The sequence below is a fragment of the Larimichthys crocea genome, chromosome I, assembly GCF_000972845.2.
Source record: "Larimichthys crocea isolate SSNF chromosome I, L_crocea_2.0, whole genome shotgun sequence".
Taxonomy (NCBI): domain Eukaryota; kingdom Metazoa; phylum Chordata; class Actinopteri; family Sciaenidae; genus Larimichthys; species Larimichthys crocea.
The window spans coordinates 15,946,979-15,961,197 of record NC_040011.1 but is presented as its reverse complement, the minus strand read 5'-3'; positions in this window follow the sequence as shown (position 1 = coordinate 15,961,197).

Here is a 14,219-nt window from a genome sequence, read left to right as displayed (position 1 = left end):
TGGCTAACAAGCTTACTACGTGCAGTAGTAGCCCAGTGTTACTTCCAAGGTCATGAAGGACAGTAGATCTTTTTCACAGCAGCCATTTTGACATGAAGTAGTAGGGTCAATGCAGGTGTTTGCATTAATGCTAACTAAGGTTCTTTCAAGACTTTCTATTGAACCAACAAGCCCAACAGCAGCACCCTGACTCTGTCTGACCTGAATGGAATGGGACCTTAATTAATATCATTGGTAACACCTGTGTGACAACACCATACAATTTCATCAAAATGAAAAAGGCTGCTGTGAAAAAAGCCTACTATTAACTAACTACATTAGTTTGTGGGGTTACAGTCATGTATAGGGCTAACCTTTCCATGATGTAGGGTAGAACTTCCCCCTACCTCAACCCTAACCTTCAACAGTAGCCGCTCTGGCCTGCTCTTTATTGGCTTATGTTTACTAGGAAACTTCACCCTTCAGCAACCACAGCCAAACTCCTTCTTGGACATAGCGTTACGCTCACCACATACATTTGTTCACTTGGACCTCATCCTGAATGCTTCTTGTTAATTTAAAAATGATGAAATACACCAGCAGGGTATGTTAGAATGTAAAAACTAGCTTTGGCGTGTTATACAGGGAACAACAATGGGTGAAGATGATAACTTTTTGCCTATGACCTGTTAGCTTTAGGTTCTGTCTTTAACCTGATATCATGTATGTACCCTTCATATTTAATTGATTCAAGAGGAGAAAAAAGACTCATCGACTCATGAAGGTTAGGCCTACTATGCAAGCTACGGCTACTTAAGTCTGCCAGCAGCAGAAGACAGTTTGTGTCTGCCTCTCTTTGGTTTAATGGCTTCAGGAGTTTCAAGTGGTAAATCTGGCCCCAGGACTGAGGACACTTGAAAGAACTGATCTTTTTATAGTTGTTGCACCTGTGCTTTTCCTATGACAAGTCAAAACGTCTGCTGTGAGAAAGGTCCATTATCTTCATCAATTAGGTTTGCACATGCAGAGAGGTTAATGTTCCAGCAAGCACAGGTTGTTGTGTTTGGAAATTTGGCTAGTTCCCCAGCTCATATGACTGAAAAGCCAGATGAGAAATATCATTACCCAGCAGTCCCAGGCACCTCCCACCCTGTGGCCACTCACTAATAATTCTCTCCTGACTTATTATCCTTTGGCCACATAGGAGAATTTGATGCATTGGAAACTGTCACATAACAGGTAAAATATTTATTTTGTTGGTTTTGCTCTCGGTTTCTGCTGCCAGGGAAGGTTGATATATTATACAAAGGGCTCCACAGAAGCAATGCATGACAGTGTACAACAAAACACTTTATGTCTCAAAATGAAATATGATATTGATTGATACCGTTGTGTGTTCACCTGACAGTGTGCCATAGGGCTGAATAGGAGAGGGCATATTCTGTCAGATGACTGGTATCCGTCAGAGGCTTACAGTCAACAAACACAAACACATCTCCATATTAACTCTAAAGTAGACTTTGTTTTACAAAATACAATTCAAATATCTATTAAAACCTCTGAAAAGTGAGCGTGTGTGACCACCTACAGACCAAAATGCATCGGATGCAGTTTTTTGACGTGTCATTCGATGCTTCTAGTGTGATGCACTGCAGCTGGCAGCACAGGACTCTTTCCCCATCACAATGAGTTGTGTCAGTGTATCATATTCTCTTGTCAACAGCCTCCTCAGCAGGTCGATTCATATGTTTAGAGACAAGCTAGCAGAGCAGCTTGGCTGCACTGTATGCTTGCTGTTTTATCTATGCGTCAGGCTTTCTAAAGATTTTTTTTTTGGCCTTTTATGATAGTACAGCTGAAGATAGACAGGAAGCAGAGAGAGGAGGAGTGACATGCAGTAAATGGCCCTCCGATGCGGGATTCGAACCGGGGCCAGCTGCAGCGAGGACTGTAGCCTCTACACATGGGGCGGTCGCTTAACCCACTACGCTACGGACCGCCCCTGCGTCAGGCTTTCTATTAGCTATTTCATAGCACCATTAAGCAATACATTACTGACAGCTATCCCGCATTTTCCTTTTCAGGATTTTGTGAGTATTTCCGAGCGTAGACTCCAAAATAATATTAAGTAACACACACAAAAAGGGTCCACTGAGCTCAGAGTTAAGTCTAGGCCCTTTATGCTGGGAGGCTACATTGCAATGCCACTGAGCAACACCCCTGGACGTTTTTTGATTTTTGCTTTGATTAGCCTTTCTTTAACCATGTCTTGGCAAACTGTGGCCTATACTTACCATATTTACAAAGATGCACAGTACCATGAAATACAGAACTCAAAAAGCAGCCGTTTTTGTGCTCTTTTAATATTCCAAAATCAAATTAAACTCACGTTGGAGGTGACAGTCGAAGCGTTCGTTTAAAACAATTGCATTTCTGAGGTTTTGCCCTGAAGCTGCTATAACACATTTCCACTGCTCCACTGCACAGACTGACCAGGATATGCAGTATTTGTTTCAAAGCTGACTCTACTGCCGCTAAATCCCAGTGACTAAATGATTACTTTGTCAGGTGCTGAGACTTCTGGATTTAAAAATGCACTTCTTGCTTTACATGAAAATGTTCCTCCCTCTTGGAGTTACAAAATCTCAATCTAACACCACCCACCATTCTGGCATTTACTCAATGATGAGGGAATACAAACAAAACTGCCTTGACTTTTTCTCAAGCCATGGCAATATTATGATTATATCAGTTCACATCAGCACATAGCACTGCTCCTCTGGGAACTTCTGCAAATCAGTGGAATTACGTCCATATTGGACAATTCTATAGGGCATGGTTTACAATCAGTGTAGTGTAGTTAGTGTTTCACCTATCCTCAGTCAAGCATTTTAATTGCCTCACCTTAATGACAATTTAACCGTAATTTGTTGTGTATAATCACAATATTTCCCTAATTATAAACCTGCATTAGCCACTGAGGGGGAACACGAACAAGCTGTAAGTACAACATTGATATGAAAGCAACACTTTTGATGTGGCAAATGTGTTAGCAAACGTTTTGTTTCATATTTTCATATTTCATTTCATTTAGGAGTAAAGAAGCAACATTATTTTATGTTTCTTTGTATTTGATTTATGATAAATCCACCATGACTCTTCTTTTAGCTTTAGTTTACTCTCCACTAACCTTTGAGGAAACTATCCTCCATGTCTAGTTGCTAACTAAGTTTAGTGCTGGGCAGGTAGTGTGCAGTGTTTTTTTGGGACATTAAGTTTTGAGTTGGGGGTCATAAAAGTCAAAACGATTGATTAAAAGAGGCTGAAATAGAAAGAAATCTGTGTTTTTAAATTGGTATCTGGCAATAAGGTTAGTCTCTGTTGTCTTTTAATTAGCAAACTTTATCCTTTTTATTGCATTTATGTGAACGTTGAAGCTAAACAATAAAAACAGTTATTTGGCTCTCTTACTGTCTACCAGGCATCTTTGTCTCTTGAAAACCTTAAAGCTAACATTTTTTTTTTACATTTGTTCTGGGGCCCCACAAGGATATACTCTAGGCCCATTAGTGCTGCCACTTGTTTCCATCACAATGTAGCACAATGTAACTTGCCATTCATATGCTAAATATACATAATTATATATTTAATTTTCACAAGACCACCTCATCCCTATGAACCGAGACAAGACTGAGATTCTTGTGGTAGGTGCTGGAGATCAAAGACAACAAATCTACTCCAAACTGATCTCACTGTCAGCTGTCACTGATCTCAAGGTAAGCATTTTACTACCTAAAATATATTTCCAAAGTTAAATCCATCTTTTCTTGGTAAGACACTGAAAGCAACTCATGCATTCATCAGTTCTAAGATAGACTACAGTAATGCCCTTCTTGCTGGACCTGACTACAGGATGGCTCACTGAAAAGAAAAAACTGAATACACACTTAAAATACAGAATTGATTTTAAAATTCTGCTCACTGTTTTTTGGTCTCCTGACTCTACCCATGATCAGAGGTAAATCTGTGGAAGTGCATTCAGTCACTATGGACCTGCTCTCCAGAACAGAACTGCCCGATGACATAAGATGTACCACAACTGTACTGTCTTTTCAAAGCAAGCTTAAGATCTACCTGTTCTCTCCATCTCTCTGTCCGTCTATCTGTCTCTCTTTTCTCTCCGTGACTTACTCTTGGGTGTGTGTGGGTGAGTATGTTTATGTTGGCGTGCAGGGAATGAATAATTTTTAGGAATTCTTTTTTTTTTTTGTCTTTAAATATTTAAATATGTATTCTTGTTCTATGTTTTTATATTTGGATGTCAAGCACATCAAGTTTATATAATATAAAATGTGCTATATAAATTAATTGAACTTAATTTGCCATATTAAAAAAATATGATATTATATACATTTAAAACAATATATATTTAGAAGATAAGTCTCAAAGTAAATAAACAATTAGGCTGTAATTCAGGGCAAACCCCCCCCCCCCAAAAAAAAACAACAACTATTGACATCATTGCAAAATATCATGGCAGTAAATATGTGTCTAGTAAATAAGCATCTTCTATCAGGAATGTAATTTCTAGTAGGGCAGTAGCTCTGTGTTTAGGGGCTCTGAGCTCTACCCAGGACATTGTGGTGCTGTCTGATGGTGTCAGTGGTGCTTATTCAGCACCTAGAGACCAGTAAATCAATGATCCTTTAACTGTTAATCAATCACAACTCACTGCTATTCTCATAAGACCACGGTAGCTTCATTACTGCTTAACAATTAACACTGCCAGGAGAGTGACTGGTACACTGGCTGCCATGATTAATGTGACTATAAAATGGGAGGAGGTCCAACAAATTAAAATTTAGATGTCAATTAATTACAGGACAGTCATTAATTAATTATAGGATAAAGTTAAATGTTTGTTTGCTACCTCCTGACAAATGTCAACATGATCTGGACTGGATTCACTCAGGATTATGCAATTATGTACACTTTTCTTGTTATGTGTTGTAAATATTCTAGCTGTGTGGAGAGCATCCTGTCTTTTGTGGTGTCTCTTGGCCTCTGCAAGGACGTCAAAATCACAATAGTGCTGGATCTGTCCTATTCCGTCCTAAATCTTGTTAAAGTCTGTCACAAATCAGTGAGCCTGGTAATTGCTATTTGTAGTCCCTCGTGCCCGTTATCAAACTGTTTTCAAGCCATACACTTTTGGAGGCCCTGGACTGTTGAAATTGATTTTTTAGTAATAAGTTGTTTATAGCCAAACAAACGTATGACTTCAAATGAGATCCTAATTGAAAATGATTATCGGAATGATTGAAGAATAGCAAGTAGCAGGGAAATGGTGAATTGTGTCCCCAAGATGAGATGACTCAAGACACGATCACAGCACCACCTACACACTGTTGGCCCAGATGGCACTTTGCAGTAGGTCTTTGCAAATACAATGAAATGTCACACATAATCCCTGCCTTCTCACTGCACTGCCCCTTGTTCTAGATTTAAGCATTTTCAGTGTTCAATGCATGTTTGCTCAGTTATTTATTTATGCCTTTATTTGCAGAATGTGTCTTGCTAGTCGCTGAGGTTAGAATTACAGTACCTTGAGACCTGAGAGTGATCTGATAACAAAATAGCCAATAAAATAATGTTATCAGCTGTCATGTCTAACTGTAATGAGTGAGCTTTTATCTGTTTTTTGAACAGCAGCCTGTGTAGGACAACACTGTGAAGTCAATACGTCGAGCTCTGAGTTCATATCCTTTTGCATCCAGGCTCAGTTCATTGGCACATCGAGAACTCAGTTTTGCACATTTGCATCAATTCTCTGCCAAAGTACTAATCACATGGGAACCTGTAACCACACTTCCCGGCAAAAGAATTGAACGCTGATTAAATTTTAATATGGCAGCCTGCAACAACACTGAAAATTTATGTAATGGTAAAAGACACAATCAGCAAGAGCTGCTAGATGCCATATTTTAAATGAGAATATGTTTCTGATAAGAGATTTGCTAGAAGCATTTTTGCCACAATACTCTAACACGGAAAATGTTGTGCTTGTTGATGTTGAACTTCTATACCATGTTTGAGACCTAAGAGAATGGGCAATAGGCAGTGTAGATGTATTGAAGTTTTGTTTCTGTTTTTTTAAGCTGGGTTTGAACTTGCTGCTATCGTGTCAGTTGCTGAAATCAGAAATATAAAGCCAGTCCAAGGACCAAGTCCTCAAACCTCAGATGAATTTATTCTGTCATTTTAGGGAAAGCCCTAAAAATACCCATTTTTAAACTTTCAAACCCTGGAACGCTTGGTTTCAAAACTTGAGCACAACAGCTGTCTTCATGAACCTAGACCTGAAAATGTGTTTGAGCTGTCGGGCTGAGGCCAAGTTGTTCTGCATGTTTCTCACTCTCGATTGCATGTATGTATTACAGAAAAGAAACAAATGAAGCATTCCCAGTATTCGGGCAAGTCACCAAGTTCAACTAAACTTCTTTTTAGGGTCTGGAGCTGAAAAAGTTTGGCAACCCCATTAAATATATACTATATAGCTAAATAAGCAACAATCGGTTAAAGCCCAAACCCCCAAAACCCAAGCAGACAAAGAAGCATCCGAGGTCTTATTTGTTTAGAGTTTAACACTCAAAAACTCTGTAAACCTTTAAACTTGTAAAAACGTATTTTCCACCTACCCAAACACCCAGTCATCCATCTGACCAGTTATCCATCAAACACCAGTCACTGTGGCAATAGCTCACACATAAATGTTTAATGTAAAGCAATGGAGTCAACACTCTCCCTCCTCTTAGCTCCTTTAGTTGCTTTTAAGATAAAATGCTTAAGTAGGAACTTTTAGTGCTACTTAGGAAGTCACCTGATGGTAAGATTCTTTGTCCAGGGGGATATTTTACTGATGGAATAATAATGTTTGGACCAGTTGTAGTTGAAGTGGTATTGACCAATCCTGTTTGGGTAGGCTTTGGTTGCTTTTAGGTAAACAGTCCATGTGGAGAACATTAGTTATCATGTGATGATTGTTTGATTCATATCTGTTTATAGAGATAATTTAAAATTTGTCTTTCTCATCATTCTTACGTATCAATTGATAATCAGACTGATAATCGAAAGTCTATGATATCAAATGGCCACATCAGAAGCCCCGAAACACTGGCTGTTCATCCAGAGGCTAAATCATTGTCAGATGATGGGTTATGATGATAGGTGAAAAATGATTGGCTTTGACACTAAACTGATACCACTGACCTCCCCATAGACAGAGCCATTTTTGTAGCCAGCAGCCATTAGCTCTTTATAGCGAATTACTGGTGATTCTTAGTGTTTATCTGCAACAATATGACGGTTTGCGTTGTACATTGCATCTGTGGCGGGGAGTTTGCTCCTGGTATTGCTTTACAACAGGCCCCTGTGGAGATTGAACACCCTTTTATCCCTTCACCTCAAGTTGCAATCAGATAATTGTTTCTCAGAGCAACCATTTGAGACTGCAAAATCATGTAATCCCCTTTGCTACTCTGATGGCGCTCTGATGGTGCCACAATAGCAGGAGACCACTCTAAGGGTCTCATTGTGAGCTTCTTTCTCAAAAGGAATTATTTTCACAAATTGTTTATTGTTAAGGTAAGAACTACAAGTCATAGTGAACTTTTTTTCTTTTCTTTTTTTTCCCCGAAGGTTGCACTTTTGTTTCGATCCCGAAGGATGGTTTCTGTAGAAGAAACAAATTGTATCTGTCAGCTTTTGTTGTTGCTATAGTAGCTAGAAATGGATGAAAGGCCTAATTTATTCTTTAATTAAGACCTCCAAATATGCTTTTGCTACGATTTGAAATCCTGTTTTTGCATCATGCATGTTTGCAATCCTACACTGAGTGTCCCCATGGCATTTATCATGACTATATTACCTGTCAGCTTTCTGAACCCGTCATGTCCCCTCTATGCCGTATGGGAATTTCTGTATGCATGTTCTGCTCAACCAAGACAGTGTAGTACTGGGCTGTGTGGGCTGCTTTAAAGACACAGCTGTAACATTGCTGCAGATAGAGTGCCAAGATCCTCAGCAATATGGTGTATTTTCTCACTGAGTATGGCTTACCTGAAATTGTGAGAATCTGGGAAAAGAAAGGGAGGAGAGGAGAGGTAGAGAGGAGAGAAAAGAAAAGAAGAGAGGAAAAAGGAGAAGAGAAGAACCTTTAGATTGACCTTTGGAGACAGACACGGTGAAATCACAGCCATGGCATTTCAACTAAGCCAAATTATATTCAGAAATGAAATGACTAATTGCAATAGAGAGCTCCAATTCCCACCTCTCATTATTTATTTCAGCTAAATAATTACTCAGAGTAAAGAATTGATTGAAATGTATCAAGGATTTTTTTTTCCTTCTCCAACAAACAACCCTCCCAATATATTCTGTTTAGTAGCAGCTTATCACTCCCTGAATGCCTCTATTGTACGATCAAGGGGGCAAAAGAACAATGTGAGTTTGCATTCAGGTATAATTTCCATCAGTCTTCTTGTAAGGTGAATAGTCTATTTATAAACGGAGTGAACAGCTTGGCTACTTTTCAGCTTTTTTGCAGGTTAAAGTGTTGTTATTCCCCACGGGCAATCAATTTTTCATGAAAGCTTTTGGTTGCAGTCCTTAATGCTTTTAAAAGCATGGAGGGACAAAAAGCTTTCCTGCGCATTGCTTTTGTTTCTCTCATTTAAAATGTAATTTAAAAGAGGAAAATCTGCTGACCATGTGCAGAACAAATATTTAAAATGATGGAAAGTGTAAGCAGCAACACCACGAGCATACAAATGGTTTCAGAGCACTTCCCTTCACATCAGTATCCATTTCAATCAGATTTACAATGCTAAAGCTCCATTTTTCTGTTCAGTGCAACACAGCACTTTTGTCATTTGTGACAATCTCTTGAGGATTGTGATGCTAGTTGGTCATTTTCTTTTCATTTCTCTGCTGCACACAGGACATATCCTTCATGTCAAACAGAAGCTGAGGATTTCAAAGTCACCACTTTCTGTAGAAATCAGCCAAGGCTGGTGCCTGCAGCCTGGAGGTGTTGGTCTGTTCAGCAGCAATGATGAGACGTGCAGGGCTGTGCGCTCGTCTCTAAGGTGTCAGTCATGGTAGAAAAGGACTACTTTCTGGGTAAGTCCCATTCCCAGCTTGGAAGCCTTGGGCTCTGTGACTGCAAGGTTGACAGACAGGTGCTCTGAACATGGAGCCAACTTAAAGGAATGTGATTGAATTCGACAAAAGACAGGAGTTCTACTAAGGGAGTAAAATGGCCTCTAAATTCCCCGCACATGAACAATCCTTCTGGAGCATTTGCACCTTAATGTTACGAGCCAGCTTGTAAAGGGACAGGGAAGCTTCAATACTTAAGTCCCCTGAAATACATCCTCTGGATTGTGGAGTCGGACCTTGTGTTGCTCTAATCAGAACACAACAAGGCTTTATTACATGGAGTGGGCGTCGGCTGCAGCTGTAACACACAAAATTAAATATTTATACAGCATCTGGTGGAACATGCACCCTGTGTGGTTCAACTCCTACAGAGTAAAAAAAAAACATCACATGTGGATGAAGTGCACAAACTGTACAATTAAGAACCAAACTATAAAATCAAGTTTAATTTGTCATCAATGTCTTCACCATAACAAAGCTAACATGTAACTACAACATGTCTTACAATAATGGTGGGTATATATAATAAATATATATATATAAGTAAAGACGCACACAGCTCATAAAAAAGAGCTATGTGTTTATATATGTTCAACCTCTCTAAGACATTCAGTGACTCTAAGCTTTAAGGCGTGTTCTGTCCAAGCAGCAACCTCTATGGCTGTGAAATGAAGTCATAGTGGCAAAAACTGCAGTTCCTTCCTTGCTACAGGATGAGTCAGTCTCCATAAGTCCCCATGTTAAAATGTCCAACTTCATAAGTCCCCATGTTAAAATGTCCAACTTCACAGCAGAAATAAATATTGGTCTTTTTTGGTCTCATGACAACTGTACTGAGGGTAATTTTTTATCGAACTCTCCTGTTCAAATTATATTAAGGCTTAAAGTTATGCACAACTAAGATAGTGGCCATTTTGACTGACAGGTGGGTGCTGTCACGAGTGGCTTGTTTGAATGCCCAGGCGTCATTCAGCTCGCCTCAGGTCCGCTCAAGATTTACGTTGTTGACCATTTTTAGAGGCGGGACTGCCAAGAGGGCAGTGGCCAGAGCTCCCACACTTTGAGCTTCACATACGGCTCTTCAGAAACCTGTGGGTGACGGGATATGACACCTATATTTTATGTAGTCTATTCTGTCACATCTGGGTTAATGGTAAGGTTAATTTTAGTGACAAATGAAATGGTGTTGTCAGGTTCTGAAAGAAAGTTGTACAGCTGGGAGAGCTAGGCGCCACAGTCACTCTTCACAAGAAGACTTTTCAGTAGAAGGAGCTGAGCACTGATTAGGTTTTACCCCGTGCTGTTGATGAAAATTTCCAATTGTGAAGTTTTACATCACCTCATCATCCCAGAATGAAATAACACATCCATTATCATTTTTCATTATTCCACAATGTTTATGTCCATGAACATCTCCATGAACAGTAACACATGTATTTAATGAATCATCTGACATTAACAACTCTCTATGAATGCATTGGATTTGGAAAAGTACTAAGTGGTTTTGCCTCTTCCATGCAGTATTGATTTGTTTTGAAATGAACTTGAAGTGACGCTCGGGTCACATTAATTTGTACTGAGGTGCTACAGTATTTCTAGCAGTTCTCATATACCCTTAAGATTAAACTGAATCATTACAATCAATCATTAGAGATGGTGTGGGAATAGCGCTACAACTGCAAGATATAATTATACACTCATGTTGTCCACATCATATACTGCCTGCTGCACAATTCAGTTTCACACCGATCGGAAGAGTCGCCTCAATCTAACATCACAGCAGGTCAGTGTTTAATTCAGAGAGGGAAGGCAGACGCATGGGAGCAAATGATTATCATAAGTAATTATTCCAAAGCTGCTGCTGAATTTAATTATTTATTTTATTTATTTACCACATCTCTGTACATATATATAAATACTATATTTGTATTATTATATTTGAAAGATTCTGCCTGATTTAAAAACATAATAACATCAAATGTTTCTTGCACAGTTTGAGTGATCTGTAAATTGAATTATGGTACAATACCTTTACTGTATGTATAGTGACACTGACAGACGGTGTTCATCATGTCCATCTCCATAAAATAATGTTGTTGTTTTTTATACCTCCCCTGATGGCAATTGGGTACTCTCTAGTCGAGGAAAGCTCATCTCAAACCAGCCTTAGGTGTTTCATTTTGTTCAATGCCTGCTGCCTTGACTGTTCTCTCCTCACGTCTCTTCTTTCTGCTCGTGTCTCAGGTAGGAGGAAAAAAGACGCAAGGAGGACAGAACGTTCAATCAAGGTTGTACAAACAGAGGAAAGGGAAGATCGGCCCACCTGATCACATGTAATGTTTTTTTTTAATATAAACTTCATGACATAGAGTAGATAAGTCCCAGCTGGTTGACTATATGCCAGCATCTGCCTTGAAGAATTTGATGAGAAAACGTCGATATGAACACCAGCATTTCCAGCTGCAGACACATCATTTCATTTGGAGCTCAGAAAAACACATTTAAGTGCGCAGCACTTCTTTAAATATGGTTGGATGCCCAGCACTGAACTCTGTTAGAAATCAATCTGTAATTCTGACTTGAACACATTTCTCATTTTCAACAAGAAAGACATGGTTTGGCGTCCACAGTTAATTAAGGTGTGTAAAAAACATTAAAGAAATTTTGTTAGAAACACGACTGTGATATCTGAATTTTAGTTTATTGGTTTGTCCACCTCAAAACGGAGAAACACATTAGGTAGGTTTCACATACATTCATTTGAATTCATTTAAACCCAACCAATATTATAATTGGACCACCACAATTTGCCCCTGAGGCCCGTGTGTGGTTAGGTTTAGGATGAAGAAGGATTTTTGTTGAGGTTAGGGAAAGTTCATTGTTAATAGAGTAAAAACAGTACGTCTCATGCTTATCTGGCAGCTGCAGTGTGCTGCGAGGCCCTAAAAATGACGCCAAGTTTAATCATGCTTTAGAGCAGATATTGTTTGGCAGTGGCATATTTTAGCGGGGAAAAAAATGAAATACAATAAGTAAAAAGATTTCTTCAGTATTCCAAATTTGCTGTGGCAAAATAAATATATATATATATATATATATATGAAGGGAACTTGTAGGATCCAGGGTCAAACTAGGAGGAGTAATGATACTTATCCACAACAGGAACAGAAGTGTGAGGATCAGCTCAGGTCAGTCTCATCTCGCATTGCCAGACAAAGCTCCACGCAGTGATTACAGTGCTATACTGTAGAGGACTGAGGGAAAGAGAGAGAGAGAGTTTGCTAAGTGTTACACACCAAGTTACAGATGTAGCAGTGAAGTCTTGTCTCTTCACCTGCACAAAATTCACTCAAACTAGCACCATTCTCTCTCTTGTTAGATAAATTGACTCTGTGTCCTGACAGGCTGGAGTTTGTGTAGCACAAACACAGTAGTGTTTCTTAGAGGAGGTGATTTGCAAACTAAATCGAGCAACAAAAAAAAGACAGTTTTACTGTATGACTGTCAAAAAACTGTCCAGATTCACTACAGTGCACTACTGCACAGTGTGCTGTAGGGAAACCGACACCCTTATGAGATCTGATACGATAAAAGAACTATAAAGCACATTTCACTATAACCTGTAAAGTATATAATCATATATTAAAAGGACCAATGTGCAGGATTTAGAGGCATCTAGTAGTGTAGCATAGAAATCACCTCTCATCGGAGTACATTCAGACAGAGTCAGGGTTGTCCAACAGTTTGTGGAGGTTGGGAGGAGCTGCTGGGTGTGTCTGTTTGTGCTTAACGTAACCACTGTAAAACAATTAGGAAATAACTTTGTATTTCGCTGATTAACCGGCTTTATTGATGCCAGCACTCCCTCACTCTCATTCACTGTCTATATCTCTTAACCTTTGCTCACTCTCACTCAAACCATCAAACAAAAACCAAATTAAACTTCTTCTTGTCACTATTTAGCAGAGTGAATTGCGAGTCAGACTCAGATTTAGAAGCTGGTACATTAAATAAACAAAGCCAGAATACAACAGATATCACAGTAGAGAGTATCAGAGTTTAGTCCATGAATCCACCTGGATAGTCTCAGCTTCAATTTCAGGCTCTGTGGAGCGTTTGAGCGGTCAAGCATCTGATTGGCAGTTGCAGCGTGACATGACTGTGTTTTTTTTCCAAAATGTGGATCCGGCTCAACTTCTTCACTGCAGGTCGCTGCATTATTTGGCGGGCACCCTTGTGACCCACAGTGCCAGAACACACCATCCTGAATGTGACTCCACCCTCTCCTTCTTAGAATGAAAGAAGAACTACAGAGGCCATGAAACCTGCAGAGGTTAAGGTTAGGTTGTCAGTACAAACATGGCAATGCATTACAGTGGGGGGAAACAAAGAAAGAAAGTGATCACACACTGATAGAAACATGCATATTATATTCCACTTCTGCCATGTTCAGTAAATAGAGCTCAGTAAATCTGACACACTGGACCTTTAAGTTTTCAAAACATAGCTTGTATGTTATATAGGTTTGGTAAGAAACTGTTCAGTTTACAAGTTCCTCTTCAACCAGCTGCTTTTATGACTTGTTGCTTAATGCAGGAATTCTAGCATTTAATTTATCCCGTGACAGTGAATACCACTCTGAGTGGGCTATGATTTGTCTTACTTAATAATGCCAGCAGCACTATGACACCCTGTGATTTGCATCAGAAACATCTTGCGATGAAAGTGGCAGTAACACCGGCAACGCTGCGATGTGAGATACCAACATTTGATCAGAAGTGTGGAGGCTCTGAAATGTTTATTTGGAGTTTTGTGTGGGCGTGATATTTGAAAATCCCACTGCAAAAATGAGTTTTGTGTTGTGCTTGTGAATCATTCCAGGCAGGCATTTATATTCAAATATGCCTATTGAGCCAGTCTTATTCAAATGCTAAAATAAATCTTCTTTGATAATATAAAACAGCATGTTACCATCACGACAATGTCAGCGAAAGAGATTTGGCTCCAGGAAAAAGAATCAC